This window comes from Scyliorhinus torazame, chromosome 19 (assembly GCF_047496885.1).
Source record: "Scyliorhinus torazame isolate Kashiwa2021f chromosome 19, sScyTor2.1, whole genome shotgun sequence".
In the NCBI taxonomy this organism is placed as follows: Eukaryota; Metazoa; Chordata; class Chondrichthyes; order Carcharhiniformes; family Scyliorhinidae; genus Scyliorhinus; species Scyliorhinus torazame.
The window spans coordinates 353,750-370,462 of record NC_092725.1 but is presented as its reverse complement, the minus strand read 5'-3'; positions in this window follow the sequence as shown (position 1 = coordinate 370,462).

The following is a 16,713-nucleotide window of genomic DNA, read 5'->3' as shown; positions in this document are numbered from 1 at the left end:
TTTCGCTCTCTTTCACACTCCTTCATCTCGTTTCGCTCTCTTTCACCCTCCTTTGTCTTGTTTCGCTCTCTTTCACCCTCCTTCATCTCGTTTCGCCCTCTTTCACCCTCCTTCGTCTCGTTTCGCTCTGTTTGACCCTCCTTCGTCTCGTTTCGCTCTCTTTCACCATCCTTCGCCTCGTTTCGCTCTCTTTCACCCTCCTTCGTCTCGTTTCGCTCTCTTTCACCCTCCTTCATCTCGTATCGCTCTCTTTCCACCTCCTTCGCCTCGTTTCACTCTCTTCCACACACCATCGTCTCGTTTCGCCCTCTTTCACCCTCCTTCGTCTCGGTTCGCTCTCCTTCACCCTCCTTCGTCTCGTTTCGCTCTCTTTCACCCTCCTTCATCTCGTTCCTCTCTCTTTCACCCTCCTTCATCTCGTTTCGCTATCTCTCACCCTCCTTCGCCTCGTTTCACTCTCTTTCACACTCCTTCGTCTCGTTTCGCTCTGTTCCACTCTCCTTCGTCTCGTTTCGCTCTTTTTGACCCGGCTTCGTCTCGTTTCGCTCTGGTTCACCCTCCTTCTACTCGTTTCACTCTCTTCCAACCTCCTTCGTATCGTTTTGCCCTCTTTCACCCTCCTTTGTCTCGTTTCACCCTCTTTCACCCTCCTTCGTCTCGTTTCGCCCTCTTTCACCCTTATTCATCTCGTTTCACTGTCTTTCACCCTCCTTCGTCTCGTTTTGCTCTCTTTCACCCTCCTTCATCTCTTTCCACCCTCTTTCACTCTCCTTCATCTCGTTTCGCTCTCTTTCACCCTGCTTCGTCTCGTTTCGCACTCTTTGAACCTCCTTCGTCTCGTTTCGCTCTTTTTCACCTGCTTTGTCTCGTTTCGCTCTCTTTAACCCTCCTTCTACTCGTTTCGCTCTCTTTCACCCTCCTTCATCTCGGTTAGCTCTCTTTCACCCTCCTTCGTCTCGTTTAGCTCTCTTTCACCCTCCTACGTCTTGTTTTGCTCTCCTTCACCCTCCTTCATCTCATTTCGCTCTCTTCCACCCTCCTTCATCTCGTTTCGCCCTTTTTCACGCTCATTTGTCTCGTTTCGCTCTCTTTCACCCTCCTTCGTCTCGTTTCACTCTCTTTCACCTTCCTTCCCATGGTTTCACTCTCCTTCACCCTTCTTCATCCCGTTTCCATCTCTTTCACCCTCCTTCATCTCGTTTCGCTCTCTTTCACCCTCCTTCATCTTGCTTCGCTCTCTTTCACCCTCCTTTGTATCGTATCGCTCTCTTCCACCTTCCTTCGTCTCGTTTCGCTCTCTTTCACCCTCCTTTGTCTCGTTTCGCTCTCTTTCACCTTCCTTCGCCTCGTTTCACTCTCTTTCTCCCTCCTTCATCTCGTTTCGCTCTCTTTCACCCTCCTTCGTCTAGTTTCGCTCTCTTTCACACTCCTTCATCTCGTTTCGCTCTATTTCACCCTCCTTCATCTCGTTTCACTCTCTTTCACCCTCCTTCGCCTCGTTTCACTCTCTTTCACACTCCTTCGTCTCGTTTCGCTCTGTTCCACTCTCCTTCGTCTCGTTTCGCTCTTTTTGACCCGGCTTCGTCTCGTTTCGCTCTGGTTCACCCTCCTTCTACTCGTTTCACTCTCTTCCAACCTCCTTCGTATCGTTTTGCCCTCTTTCACCCTCCTTTGTCTCGTTTCGCCCTCTTTCACCCTCCTTCGTCTCGTTTCGCCCTCTTTCACCCTTATTCATCTCGTTTCACTGTCTTTCACCCTCCTTCGTCTCGTTTTGCTCTCTTTCACCCTCCTTCATCTCTTTCCACCCACTTTCACTCTCCTTCATCTCGTTTCGCTCTCTTTCACCCTGCTTCGTCTCGTTTCGCACTCTTTGAACCTCCTTCGTCTCGTTTCGCTCTTTTTCACCTGCTTCGTCTCGTTTCGCTCTCTTTAACCCTCCTTCTACTCGTTTCGCTCTCTTTCACCCTCCTTCATCTCGGTTAGCTCTCTTTCACCCTCCTTCGTCTCGTTTAGCTCTCTTTCACCCTCCTACGTCTTGTTTTGCTCTCCTTCACCCTCCTTCATCTCATTTCGCTCTCTTCCACCCTCCTTCATCTCGTTTCGCCCTTTTTCACGCTCGTTTGTCTCGTTTCGCTCTCTTTCACCCTCCTTCGTCTCGTTTCACTCTCTTTCACCTTCCTTCCCATGGTTTCACTCTCCTTCACCCTTCTTCATCCCGTTTCCATCTCTTTCACCCTCCTTCATCTCGTTTCGCTCTCTTTCACCCTCCTTCATCTTGCTTCGCTCTCTTTCACCCTCCTTTGTATCGTATCGCTCTCTTTCACCTTCCTTCGTCTCGTTTCGCTCTCTTTCACCCTCCTTTGTCTCGTTTCGCTCTCTTTCACCTTCCTTCGCCTCGTTTCACTCTCTTTCTCCCTCCTTCATCTCGTTTCGCTCTCTTTCACCCTCCTTCGTCTAGTTTCGCTCTCTTTCACCCTCCTTCATCTCGTTTCGCTCTATTTCACCCTCCTTCATCTCGTTTCGCTCTCTTTCACCCTCCTTCGTCTCGGTTCGCACTCTTTCTCCTTCCTTCGCCTCATTTCAATCTCTTTCACACTCCTTCGTCTCGTTTCGCTCTCTTCCACTCTCCTTCGACTCGGTTCGCTCTCTTTCTCCTTCCTTCGCCTCGTTTCACTCTCTTTCATACTCCTCCGTATCGTTTCGCTCTCTTTCACTCTCCTTCGTCTCGTTTCGCTCTCTTTCACCCTCCTTCGTCTCGTTTTGCACTCTTTCACCCTCCTTCGTCTTGTTTCGCTCTTTCCACCCTCCTTCGTCTCGTTTCGCCCTCTTTCACCCTCCTTCGTCTCGTTTCGCTCTGTTTGACCCTCCTTCGTCTCGTTTCGCTCTTTTTCACCCTCCTTCACCTCGTTTCGCTCTCTTTCACCCTTCTTCGTCTCGTTTCCCTCTCTTTCACCCTCCTTCATCTCGTTTCGCTCTCTTTCACCCTCCTTTGTATCGTTTCGCTCTCATTCACCTTCCTTCGTCTCGTTTCGCTCTTTTTCACCTGCTTCGTCTCGTTTCGCTCTCTTTCACCCTCCTTCTACTCGTTTCGCTCTCTTTCACCCTCCTTCATCTCGGTTAGCTCTCTTTCACCCTCCTTCGTCTCGTTTCCCTCTTTTTGACCCTCCTTCGTCTCGTTTCGCTCTCTTCCACTCCCCTTCGTCTCGATTCGCCCTCTTTCACCCTTCTTCAACTCCTTTCGCTCTCTTTCACCCACCTTCGTCTCGTTTCGCTCTGTTTCACCCTCCTTCGTCTCGTTTCGCTCTCTTTCACCCTCCTTCGTCTCGTTTAGCTCTCTTTCACCCTCCTTCGTCTCGTTTCGCTCTCTATCACCCTCCTTCATCTCGTTTGGCTCTCTTTCACCCTCCTTCGTCTCGTTTCACTCTCTTTCACCCTCCTTCGTCTCGTTTCGCTTTCTTCCACCCTCCTTCGTCTCGTTTCGACCTCTTTCACCCTCCTTCGTCTCGTTTCACTCTGTTTGACCCTCCTTCGTCTCGTTTCGCTCTCTTTCACCCTCCTTCGTCTCGTTTCGCTCTCTTTCAACCTCCTTCGTCTCGTTTCGCTCTCTTTCCGCCTCCTTCATCTCGTTCCACCCTCTTTCACCCTCCTTCATCTCGTTTCGCTCTCTTTCACCCTGCTTCGTCTCGTTTCGCTCTCTTTGAACCTCCTTCGTCTCGTTTCGCTCTCTTTCACCCGGCTTCGTCTCGTTTTGCTCTCCTTCACCCTCCTTCTTCTCGTTTCGCTCTCTTCCACCCTCCTTCGTCTCGTTTCGCCCTCTTTCACCCTCCTTCATCTCGTTTCGCACCTCTTTCACCCTCCTTCGTCTCGGTTCGCTCTCTTTCACCTTCTTTCGTTTCGTTTCACTCACTTTCACCCTCCTTCGTCTCGTTTCGCTCTCTTTCACCCTCCTTCATCTCGTTCCACCCTCTTTCACCCTCCTTCGTCTCGTTTCGCTCTCTTTCACCTTGCTTCGTCTCGTTTCGCTCTCTTTGAACCTCCTTCGTCTCGTTTCGCTCTTTTCCACCTGCTTCGTCTCGTTTCGCTCTCTTTCACCCTCCTTCTACTCTTTTCGCTCTCTTTCACCCTCCTTCATCTCGGTTAGCTCTCTTTCACACTTCTTCGTCTCGTTTAGCTCTCTTTCACCCTCCTTCGTCTTGTTTTGCTCTCCTTCACCCTCCTTCATCTCGTTTCGCTCTCTTCCACCCTCCTTCGTCACGTTTCGCCCTTTTTCACCCTCCTTTGTCTCGTTTCGCTCTCTTTCACCCTCCTTCGTCTCGTTTCACTCTCTTTCACCTTCCTTCGCCTAGTTTCACTCTCTTTCACCCTTCTTCGTCTCGTTTCCCTCTCTTTCACCCTCCTTCATCTCGTTTCGCTCTCTTTCACCCTCCTTCATCTTGAATCGCTCTCTTTCACCTTCCTTCGCCTCGTTTCGCTCTCTTTCATCCTCCTTCATCTCGTTCCACCCTCTTTCACCCTCCTTCATCTCGTTTCGCTCTCTTTCACTCTGCTTCGTCTCGTTTCGCTCTCTTTGAACCTCCTTCGTCTCGTTTCGCTCTTTTTCACCCGGTTTCGTCTCGTTTCGCTCTCCTTCACCCTCCTTCTTCTCGTTTCGCTCTCTTTCACCCTCCTTCGTCTCGTTTCGCCCTCTTTCACCCTCCTTCGTCTCGGTTCGCTCTCTTTCACCTTCTTTCGTTTCGTTTCACTCACTTTCACCCTCCTTCGTCTCGTTTCGCTCTCTTTCACCCTCCTTCATCTCGTTCCACCCTCTTTCACCCTCCTTCGTCTCGTTTCACTCTCTTTCACCCTCCTTCGTCTCGTTTCGCTGTCTTCCACCCTCCTTCGTCTCGTTTCGACGTCTTTCACCCTCCTTCGTCTCGTTTCACTCTGTTTGACCCTCCTTCGTCTCGTTTCGCTCTCTTTCACCCTCCTTCGTCTCGTTTCGCTCTCTTTCAACCTCCTTCGTCTCGTTTCGCTCTCTTTCCGCCTCCTTCGCCTCGTTTCGCTCTCTTCCACACTCCATCATCTCGTTTCGCCCTCTTTCACCCTCCTTCGTCTCGGTCCGCTCTCTTTCACCTTCCTTCATCTTGTTTCACTCTCTTTCACCCTCCTTCGTCTCGTTTCGCTCTCCTTTACCCACCTTCATCTCGTTCCACGCTCTTTCACCCTCCTTCATCTCGTTTCACTCTCTTTCACCCTGCTTCGTCTCGTTTCGCTCTCTTTGAACCTCCTTCGTCTCGTTTCGCTCTCTTTCACCCGGCTTCGTCTCGTTTCGCTCTCCTTCACCCTCCTTCTTCTCGTTTCGCTCTCTTCCACCCTCCTTCGTCTCGTTTCGCCCTCTTTCACCCTCCTTCGTCTCGTTTCGCCCTCTTTCACCCTCCTTCGTCTCATTTCGCTCTCTTTCACCTTCTTTCGTTTCGTTTCACTCACTTTCACCCTCCTTCGTCTCGTTTCGCTCTCTTTCACCCTCCTTCATCTCGTTCCACCCTCTTTCACCCTTCTTCGTCTCGTTTCGCTCTCTTTCACCTTGCTTCGTGTCGTTTCGCTCTCTTTGAACCTCCTTCGTCTCGTTTCGCTCTTTTTCACCTGCTTCGTCTCATTTCGCTCTCTTTCACCCTCCTTCTACTCTTTTCGCTCACTTTCACCCTCCTTCATCTCGGTTAGCTCTCTTTCACCCTTCTTCGTCTCGTTTCGCTCTCTTTCACCCTCCTTCGTCTTGTTTTGCTCTCCTTCACCCTCCTTCATCTCGTTTCGCTCTCTTCCACCCTCCTTCGTCACGTTTAGCCCTTTTTCACCCTCCTTTGTCTCGTTTCGCTCTCTTTCACCCTCCTTCGTCTCGTTTCACTCTCTTTCACCTTCCTTCGCCTAGTTTCACTCTCTTTCACCCTTCTTCGTCTCGTTTCCCTCTCTTTCACCCTCCTTCATCTCGTTTCGCTCTCTTTCACCCTCCTTCATCTTGAATCGCTCTCTTTCACCCTCCTTTGTATCGTTTCGCTCTCTTTCACCTTCCTTCGCCTCGTTTCACTCTCTTTCTCCCTCCTTCGTCTCGTTTCTCTCTCTTTCACTCTCCTTCGTCTAGTTTCGCTCTCTTTCACCCTCCTTCATCTCGTTTCGCTCTCTTTCACCCTCCTTCATCTCGTTCCACCCTCTTTCACCCTCCTTCATCTCGTTTCGCTCTCTTTCACTCTGCTTCGTCTCGTTTCGCTCTCTTTGAACCTCCTTCGTCTCGTTTCGCTCTTTTTCACCCGGCTTCGTCTCGTTTCGCTCTCCTTCACCCTCCTTCTTCTCGTTTCGCTCTCTTCCACCCTCCTTCGTCTCGTTTCGCCCTCTTTCACCCTCCTTCATCTCGTTTCGCCCTCTTTCACCCTCCTTCGTCTCGGTTCGCTCTCTTTCACCTTCCTTCGTTTCGTTTCACTCACTTTCACCCTCCTTCGTCTCGTTTCGCTCTCTTTCACCCTCCTTCATCTCGTTCCACCCTCTTTCACCCTCCTTCGTCTCGTTTCGCTCTCTTTCACCTTGCTTCGTCTCGTTTCGCTCTCTTCGAACCTCCTTCGTCTCGTTTCGCCCTCTTTCACCCACCTTCGTCTCGTTTTGCACTCTTTCATCCTCCTTCGTCTTGTTTCGCTCTCTTCCACCCTCCTTCGTCTCGTTTCGCCCTCTTTCACCCTCCTTCGTCTCGTTTCGCTCTGTTTGACCCTCCTTCGTCTCGTTTCGCTCTTGTTCACCCTCCTTCACCTCGTTTCGCTCTCTTTCAACCTCCTTCGTCTCGTTTCACTCTCTTTCACCTTCCTTCGTCTCGTTTCGCTCTCTTTCAGCCTCCTTTGTCTCGCTTCGCTCTCTTTGACACTCCTTCGTCTCGTTTCGCTCTCTTCTACCCAAATTCGTCTTGTTTCGCCCTGTTTCACCCTTCTTCATCTCGTTTCGCTCTCTTTCACCCACCTTCGTCTCGTTTCGCTCTCTTTCACCCTCCTTCGTCTAGTTTCGCTCTCTTTCACCCTCCTTCATCTCGTTTCGCTCTATTTCACCCTCCTTCATCTCGTTTCGCTCCCTTTCACCCTCCTTCGTCTCGGTTCGCACTCTTTCTCCTTCCTTCGCCTCGTTTCACTCTCTTTCACACTCCTTCATCTCGTTTCGCCCTCTTCCACTCTCCTTCAACTCGATTCGCTCTCTTTCTCCTTCCTTCGCCTCGTTTCACTCTCTTTCACACTCCTTCGTCTCGTTTCGCTCTCTTCCACTCTCCTTCGTCTCGTTTCGCTCTCTTTCACACTCCTTCATCTCGTTTCGCTCTCTTTCACCCTCCTTTGTCTTGTTTCGCTCTCTTTCACCCTCCTTCATCTCGTTTCGAAGTCTTTCACCCTCCTTCGTCTCGTTTCGCTCTGTTTGACCCTCCTTCGTCTCGTTTCGCTCTCTTTCACCATCCTTCGTCTCGTTTCACTCTCTTTCACCCTCCTTCGTCTCGTTTCGCTCTCTTTCAGCCTCCTTTGTCTCGCTTCGCTCTCTTTGACACTCCTTCGTCTCGTTTCGCTCTCTTCTTCCCAAATTCGTCTTGTTTCGCCCTGTTTCACACTTCTTCATCTCGTTTCGCTCTCTTTCACCCACCTTCATCTCGTTTCGCTCTCTTTCACCCTCCTTCGTCTCGTTTCGCTCTCTTTCACCCTCCTTCGTCTCGTTTAGCTCTCTTTCACCCTCCTTCGTCTCGTTTCGCTCTCTATCACCCTCCTTCATCTCGTTTGGCTCTCTTTCACCCTCCTTCGTCTCGTTTCACTCTCTTTCACCCTCCTTCGTCTCGTTTCGCTTTCTTCCACCCTCCTTCGTCTCGTTTCGACCTCTTTCACCCTCCTTCGTCTCGTTTCACTCTGTTTGACCCTCCTTCGTCTCGTTTCGCTCTCTTTCACCCTCCTTCGTCTCGTTTCGCTCTCTTTCAACCTCCTTCGTCTCGTTTCGCTCTCTTTCCGCCTCCTTCATCTCGTTCCACCCTCTTTCACCCTCCTTCATCTCGTTTCGCTCTCTTTCACCCTGCTTCGTCTCGTTTCGCTCTCTTTGAACCTCCTTCGTCTCGTTTCGCTCTCTTTCACCCGGCTTCGTCTCGTTTTGCTCTCCTTCACCCTCCTTCTTCTCGTTTCGCTCTCTTCCACCCTCCTTCGTCTCGTTTCGCCCTCTTTCACCCTCCTTCATCTCGTTTCGCACCTCTTTCACCCTCCTTCGTCTCGGTTCGCTCTCTTTCACCTTCTTTCGTTTCGTTTCACTCACTTTCACCCTCCTTCGTCTCGTTTCGCTCTCTTTCACCCTCCTTCATCTCGTTCCACCCTCTTTCACCCTCCTTCGTCTCGTTTCGCTCTCTTTCACCTTGCTTCGTCTCGTTTCGCTCTCTTTGAACCTCCTTCGTCTCGTTTCGCTCTTTTCCACCTGCTTCGTCTCGTTTCGCTCTCTTTCACCCTCCTTCTACTCTTTTCGCTCTCTTTCACCCTCCTTCATCTCGGTTAGCTCTCTTTCACACTTCTTCGTCTCGTTTAGCTCTCTTTCACCCTCCTTCGTCTTGTTTTGCTCTCCTTCACCCTCCTTCATCTCGTTTCGCTCTCTTCCACCCTCCTTCGTCACGTTTCGCCCTTTTTCACCCTCCTTTGTCTCGTTTCGCTCTCTTTCACCCTCCTTCGTCTCGTTTCACTCTCTTTCACCTTCCTTCGCCTAGTTTCACTCTCTTTCACCCTTCTTCGTCTCGTTTCCCTCTCTTTCACCCTCCTTCATCTCGTTTCGCTCTCTTTCACCCTCCTTCATCTTGAATCGCTCTCTTTCACCTTCCTTCGCCTCGTTTCGCTCTCTTTCATCCTCCTTCATCTCGTTCCACCCTCTTTCACCCTCCTTCATCTCGTTTCGCTCTCTTTCACTCTGCTTCGTCTCGTTTCGCTCTCTTTGAACCTCCTTCGTCTCGTTTCGCTCTTTTTCACCCGGTTTCGTCTCGTTTCGCTCTCCTTCACCCTCCTTCTTCTCGTTTCGCTCTCTTTCACCCTCCTTCGTCTCGTTTCGCCCTCTTTCACCCTCCTTCGTCTCGGTTCGCTCTCTTTCACCTTCTTTCGTTTCGTTTCACTCACTTTCACCCTCCTTCGTCTCGTTTCGCTCTCTTTCACCCTCCTTCATCTCGTTCCACCCTCTTTCACCCTCCTTCGTCTCGTTTCACTCTCTTTCACCCTCCTTCGTCTCGTTTCGCTGTCTTCCACCCTCCTTCGTCTCGTTTCGACGTCTTTCACCCTCCTTCGTCTCGTTTCACTCTGTTTGACCCTCCTTCGTCTCGTTTCGCTCTCTTTCACCCTCCTTCGTCTCGTTTCGCTCTCTTTCAACCTCCTTCGTCTCGTTTCGCTCTCTTTCCGCCTCCTTCGCCTCGTTTCGCTCTCTTCCACACTCCATCATCTCGTTTCGCCCTCTTTCACCCTCCTTCGTCTCGGTCCGCTCTCTTTCACCTTCCTTCATCTTGTTTCACTCTCTTTCACCCTCCTTCGTCTCGTTTCGCTCTCCTTTACCCACCTTCATCTCGTTCCACGCTCTTTCACCCTCCTTCATCTCGTTTCACTCTCTTTCACCCTGCTTCGTCTCGTTTCGCTCTCTTTGAACCTCCTTCGTCTCGTTTCGCTCTCTTTCACCCGGCTTCGTCTCGTTTCGCTCTCCTTCACCCTCCTTCTTCTCGTTTCGCTCTCTTCCACCCTCCTTCGTCTCGTTTCGCCCTCTTTCACCCTCCTTCGTCTCGTTTCGCCCTCTTTCACCCTCCTTCGTCTCATTTCGCTCTCTTTCACCTTCTTTCGTTTCGTTTCACTCACTTTCACCCTCCTTCGTCTCGTTTCGCTCTCTTTCACCCTCCTTCATCTCGTTCCACCCTCTTTCACCCTTCTTCGTCTCGTTTCGCTCTCTTTCACCTTGCTTCGTGTCGTTTCGCTCTCTTTGAACCTCCTTCGTCTCGTTTCGCTCTTTTTCACCTGCTTCGTCTCATTTCGCTCTCTTTCACCCTCCTTCTACTCTTTTCGCTCACTTTCACCCTCCTTCATCTCGGTTAGCTCTCTTTCACCCTTCTTCGTCTCGTTTCGCTCTCTTTCACCCTCCTTCGTCTTGTTTTGCTCTCCTTCACCCTCCTTCATCTCGTTTCGCTCTCTTCCACCCTCCTTCGTCACGTTTAGCCCTTTTTCACCCTCCTTTGTCTCGTTTCGCTCTCTTTCACCCTCCTTCGTCTCGTTTCACTCTCTTTCACCTTCCTTCGCCTAGTTTCACTCTCTTTCACCCTTCTTCGTCTCGTTTCCCTCTCTTTCACCCTCCTTCATCTCGTTTCGCTCTCTTTCACCCTCCTTCATCTTGAATCGCTCTCTTTCACCCTCCTTTGTATCGTTTCGCTCTCTTTCACCTTCCTTCGCCTCGTTTCACTCTCTTTCTCCCTCCTTCGTCTCGTTTCTCTCTCTTTCACTCTCCTTCGTCTAGTTTCGCTCTCTTTCACCCTCCTTCATCTCGTTTCGCTCTCTTTCACCCTCCTTCATCTCGTTCCACCCTCTTTCACCCTCCTTCATCTCGTTTCGCTCTCTTTCACTCTGCTTCGTCTCGTTTCGCTCTCTTTGAACCTCCTTCGTCTCGTTTCGCTCTTTTTCACCCGGCTTCGTCTCGTTTCGCTCTCCTTCACCCTCCTTCTTCTCGTTTCGCTCTCTTCCACCCTCCTTCGTCTCGTTTCGCCCTCTTTCACCCTCCTTCATCTCGTTTCGCCCTCTTTCACCCTCCTTCGTCTCGGTTCGCTCTCTTTCACCTTCCTTCGTTTCGTTTCACTCACTTTCACCCTCCTTCGTCTCGTTTCGCTCTCTTTCACCCTCCTTCATCTCGTTCCACCCTCTTTCACCCTCCTTCGTCTCGTTTCGCTCTCTTTCACCTTGCTTCGTCTCGTTTCGCTCTCTTCGAACCTCCTTCGTCTCGTTTCGCCCTCTTTCACCCACCTTCGTCTCGTTTTGCACTCTTTCATCCTCCTTCGTCTTGTTTCGCTCTCTTCCACCCTCCTTCGTCTCGTTTCGCCCTCTTTCACCCTCCTTCGTCTCGTTTCGCTCTGTTTGACCCTCCTTCGTCTCGTTTCGCTCTTGTTCACCCTCCTTCACCTCGTTTCGCTCTCTTTCAACCTCCTTCGTCTCGTTTCACTCTCTTTCACCTTCCTTCGTCTCGTTTCGCTCTCTTTCAGCCTCCTTTGTCTCGCTTCGCTCTCTTTGACACTCCTTCGTCTCGTTTCGCTCTCTTCTACCCAAATTCGTCTTGTTTCGCCCTGTTTCACCCTTCTTCATCTCGTTTCGCTCTCTTTCACCCACCTTCGTCTCGTTTCGCTCTCTTTCACCCTCCTTCGTCTAGTTTCGCTCTCTTTCACCCTCCTTCATCTCGTTTCGCTCTATTTCACCCTCCTTCATCTCGTTTCGCTCCCTTTCACCCTCCTTCGTCTCGGTTCGCACTCTTTCTCCTTCCTTCGCCTCGTTTCACTCTCTTTCACACTCCTTCATCTCGTTTCGCCCTCTTCCACTCTCCTTCAACTCGATTCGCTCTCTTTCTCCTTCCTTCGCCTCGTTTCACTCTCTTTCACACTCCTTCGTCTCGTTTCGCTCTCTTCCACTCTCCTTCGTCTCGTTTCGCTCTCTTTCACACTCCTTCATCTCGTTTCGCTCTCTTTCACCCTCCTTTGTCTTGTTTCGCTCTCTTTCACCCTCCTTCATCTCGTTTCGAAGTCTTTCACCCTCCTTCGTCTCGTTTCGCTCTGTTTGACCCTCCTTCGTCTCGTTTCGCTCTCTTTCACCATCCTTCGTCTCGTTTCACTCTCTTTCACCCTCCTTCGTCTCGTTTCGCTCTCTTTCAGCCTCCTTTGTCTCGCTTCGCTCTCTTTGACACTCCTTCGTCTCGTTTCGCTCTCTTCTTCCCAAATTCGTCTTGTTTCGCCCTGTTTCACACTTCTTCATCTCGTTTCGCTCTCTTTCACCCACCTTCATCTCGTTTCGCTCTCTTTCACCCTCCTTCGTCTAGTTTCGCTCTCTTTCACCCTCCTTCATCTCGTTTCGCTCTATTTAACCCTCCTTCATCTCGTTTCGCTCTCTTTCACCCTCCTACGTCTCGGTTCACACTCTTTCTCGTTCCTTCGCCTCGTTTCACTCTCTTTCACACTACTTCGTCTCGTTTCGCTCTCTTCTACTCTCCTTCGACTCGGTTCGCTCTCTTTCTCCTTCCTTCGCCTCGTTTCACTCTCTTTCACACTCCTTCGTCTCGTTTCGCTCTCTTCCACTCTCTTTCGTCTCGTTTCGCTCTCTTTCACACTCCTTCATCTCGTTTCGCTCTCTTTCACCCTCCTTTGTCTTGTTTCGCTCTCATTCACCCTCCTTCATCTCGTTTCGCCCTCTTTCACCCTCCTTCGTCTCGTTTCGCTCTGTTTGACCCTCCTTCGTCTCGTTTCGCTCTCTTTCACCCTCCTTCATCTCGTTTCGCTCTATTTAACCCTCCTTCATTTCGTTTCGCTCTCTTTCACCCTCCTACGTCTCGGTTCACACTCTTTCTCGTTCCTTCGCCTCGTTTCACTCTCTTTCACACTACTTCATCTCGTTTCGCTCTCTTCCACTCTCCTTCAACTCGGTTCGCTCTCTTTCTCCTTCCTTCGCCTCGTTTCACTCTCTTTCACACTCCTTCGTCTCGTTTCGCTCTCTTCCACTCTCTTTCGTCTCGTTTCGCTCTCTTTCACACTCCTTCATCTCGTTTCGCTCTCTTTCACCCTCCTTTGTCTTGTTTCGCTCTCTTTCACCCTCCTTCATCTCGTTTCGCCCTCTTTCACCCTCCTTCGTCTCGTTTCGCTCTGTTTGACCCTCCTTCGTCTCGTTTCGCTCTCTTTCACCATCCTTCGCCTCGTTTCGCTCTCTTTCACCCTCCTTCGTCTCGTTTCGCTCTCTTTCACCCTCCTTCGTCTCGTATCGCTCTCTTTCCACCTCCTTCGCCTCGTTTCACTCTCTTCCACACACCATCGTCTCGTTTCGCCCTCTTTCACCCTCCTTCGTCTCGGTTCGCTCTCCTTCACCCTCCTTCGTCTCGTTTCGCTCTCTTTCACCCTCCTTCATCTCGTTCCTCTCTCTTTCACCCTCCTTCATCTCGTTTCGCTATCTCTCACCCTCCTTCGCCTCGTTTCACTCTCTTTCACACTCCTTCGTCTCGTTTCGCTCTGTTCCACTCTCCTTCGTCTCGTTTCGCTCTTTTTGACCCGGCTTCGTCTCGTTTCGCTCTGGTTCACCCTCCTTCTACTCGTTTCACTCTCTTCCAACCTCCTTCGTATCGTTTTGCCCTCTTTCACCCTCCTTTGTCTCGTTTCGCCCTCTTTCACCCTCCTTCGTCTCGTTTCGCCCTCTTTCACCCTTATTCATCTCGTTTCACTGTCTTTCACCCTCCTTCGTCTCGTTTTGCTCTCTTTCACCCTCCTTCATCTCTTTCCACCCTCTTTCACTCTCCTTCATCTCGTTTCGCTCTCTTTCACCCTGCTTCGTCTCGTTTCGCACTCTTTGAACCTCCTTCGTCTCGTTTCGCTCTTTTTCACCTGCTTTGTCTCGTTTCGCTCTCTTTAACCCTCCTTCTACTCGTTTCGCTCTCTTTCACCCTCCTTCATCTCGGTTAGCTCTCTTTCACCCTCCTTCGTCTCGTTTAGCTCTCTTTCACCCTCCTACGTCTTGTTTTGCTCTCCTTCACCCTCCTTCATCTCATTTCGCTCTCTTCCACCCTCCTTCATCTCGTTTCGCCCTTTTTCACGCTCATTTGTCTCGTTTCGCTCTCTTTCACCCTCCTTCGTCTCGTTTCACTCTCTTTCACCTTCCTTCCCATGGTTTCACTCTCCTTCACCCTTCTTCATCCCGTTTCCATCTCTTTCACCCTCCTTCATCTCGTTTCGCTCTCTTTCACCCTCCTTCATCTTGCTTCGCTCTCTTTCACCCTCCTTTGTATCGTATCGCTCTCTTTCACCTTCCTTCGTCTCGTTTCGCTCTCTTTCACCCTCCTTTGTCTCGTTTCGCTCTCTTTCACCTTCCTTCGCCTCGTTTCACTCTCTTTCTCCCTCCTTCATCTCGTTTCGCTCTCTTTCACCCTCCTTCGTCTAGTTTCGCTCTCTTTCACACTCCTTCATCTCGTTTCGCTCTATTTCACCCTCCTTCATCTCGTTTCACTCTCTTTCACCCTCCTTCGCCTCGTTTCACTCTCTTTCACACTCCTTCGTCTCGTTTCGCTCTGTTCCACTCTCCTTCGTCTCGTTTCGCTCTTTTTGACCCGGCTTCGTCTCGTTTCGCTCTGGTTCACCCTCCTTCTACTCGTTTCACTCTCTTCCAACCTCCTTCGTATCGTTTTGCCCTCTTTCACCCTCCTTTGTCTCGTTTTGCCCTCTTTCACCCTCCTTCGTCTCGTTTCGCCCTCTTTCACCCTTATTCATCTCGTTTCACTGTCTTTCACCCTCCTTCGTCTCGTTTTGCTCTCTTTCACCCTCCTTCATCTCTTTCCACCCACTTTCACTCTCCTTCATCTCGTTTCGCTCTCTTTCACCCTGCTTCGTCTCGTTTCGCACTCTTTGAACCTCCTTCGTCTCGTTTCGCTCTTTTTCACCTGCTTCGTCTCGTTTCGCTCTCTTTAACCCTCCTTCTACTCGTTTCGCTCTCTTTCACCCTCCTTCATCTCGGTTAGCTCTCTTTCACCCTCCTTCGTCTCGTTTAGCTCTCTTTCACCCTCCTACGTCTTGTTTTGCTCTCCTTCACCCTCCTTCATCTCATTTCGCTCTCTTCCACCCTCCTTCATCTCGTTTCGCCCTTTTTCACGCTCGTTTGTCTCGTTTCGCTCTCTTTCACCCTCCTTCGTCTCGTTTCACTCTCTTTCACCTTCCTTCCCATGGTTTCACTCTCCTTCACCCTTCTTCATCCCGTTTCCATCTCTTTCACCCTCCTTCATCTCGTTTCGCTCTCTTTCACCCTCCTTCATCTTGCTTCGCTCTCTTTCACCCTCCTTTGTATCGTATCGCTCTCTTTCACCTTCCTTCGTCTCGTTTCGCTCTCTTTCACCCTCCTTTGTCTCGTTTCGCTCTCTTTCACCTTCCTTCGCCTCGTTTCACTCTCTTTCTCCCTCCTTCATCTCGTTTCGCTCTCTTTCACCCTCCTTCGTCTAGTTTCGCTCTCTTTCACCCTCCTTCATCTCGTTTCGCTCTATTTCACCCTCCTTCATCTCGTTTCGCTCTCTTTCACCCTCCTTCGTCTCGGTTCGCACTCTTTCTCCTTCCTTCGCCTCATTTCAATCTCTTTCACACTCCTTCGTCTCGTTTCGCTCTCTTCCACTCTCCTTCGACTCGGTTCGCTCTCTTTCTCCTTCCTTCGCCTCGTTTCACTCTCTTTCATACTCCTCCGTATCGTTTCGCTCTCTTTCACTCTCCTTCGTCTCGTTTCGCTCTCTTTCACCCTCCTTCGTCTCGTTTTGCACTCTTTCACCCTCCTTCGTCTTGTTTCGCTCTTTCCACCCTCCTTCGTCTCGTTTCGCCCTCTTTCACCCTCCTTCGTCTCGTTTCGCTCTGTTTGACCCTCCTTCGTCTCGTTTCGCTCTTTTTCACCCTCCTTCACCTCGTTTCGCTCTCTTTCACCCTCCTTTGTCTCGTTTCACTCTCTTTCACCCTCCTTCGTCTCGTTTCGCTCTCTTTCAGCCTCCTTCGTCTCGCTTCGCTCTCTTTGACACTCCTTCGTCTCGTTTCGCTCTCTTCTACCCAAATTCGTCTTGTTTCGCCCTGTTTCACCCTTCTTCATCTCGTTTCGCTCTCTTTCACCCACCTTCGTCTCGTTTCGCCCTTTTTCAACCTTCTTTAGTCTCGTTTCGCTCTCTTTCACCCTCCTTCGTCTCGTTTCACTCTCTTTCACCTTCCTTCGCCTGGTTTCACTCTCTTTCACCCTTCTTCGTCTCGTTTCCCTCTCTTTCACCCTCCTTCATCTCGTTTCGCTCTCTTTCACCCTCCTTTGTATCGTTTCGCTCTCATTCACCTTCCTTCGTCTCGTTTCGCTCTTTTTCACCTGCTTCGTCTCGTTTCGCTCTCTTTCACCCTCCTTCTACTCGTTTCGCTCTCTTTCACCCTCCTTCATCTCGGTTAGCTCTCTTTCACCCTCCTTCGTCTCGTTTCCCTCTTTTTGACCCTCCTTCGTCTCGTTTCGCTCTCTTCCACTCCCCTTCGTCTCGATTCGCCCTCTTTCACCCTTCTTCAACTCCTTTCGCTCTCTTTCACCCACCTTCGTCTCGTTTCGCTCTGTTTCACCCTCCTTCGTCTCGTTTCGCTCTCTTTCACCCTCCTTCGTCTCGTTTAGCTCTCTTTCACCCTCCTTCGTCTCGTTTCGCTCTCTATCACCCTCCTTCATCTCGTTTCGCTCTCTTTCACCCTCCTTCGTCTCGTTTCACTCTCTTTCACCCTCCTTCGTCTCGTTTCGCTTTCTTCCACCCTCCTTCGTCTCGTTTCGACCTCTTTCACCCTCCTTCGTCTCGTTTCACTCTGTTTGACCCTCCTTCGTCTCGTTTCGCTCTCTTTCACCCTCCTTCGTCTCGTTTTGCTCTCTTTCAACCTCCTTCGTCTCGTTTCGCTCTCTTTCCGCCTCCTTCATCTCGTTCCACCCTCTTTCACCCTCCTTCATCTCGTTTCGCTCTCTT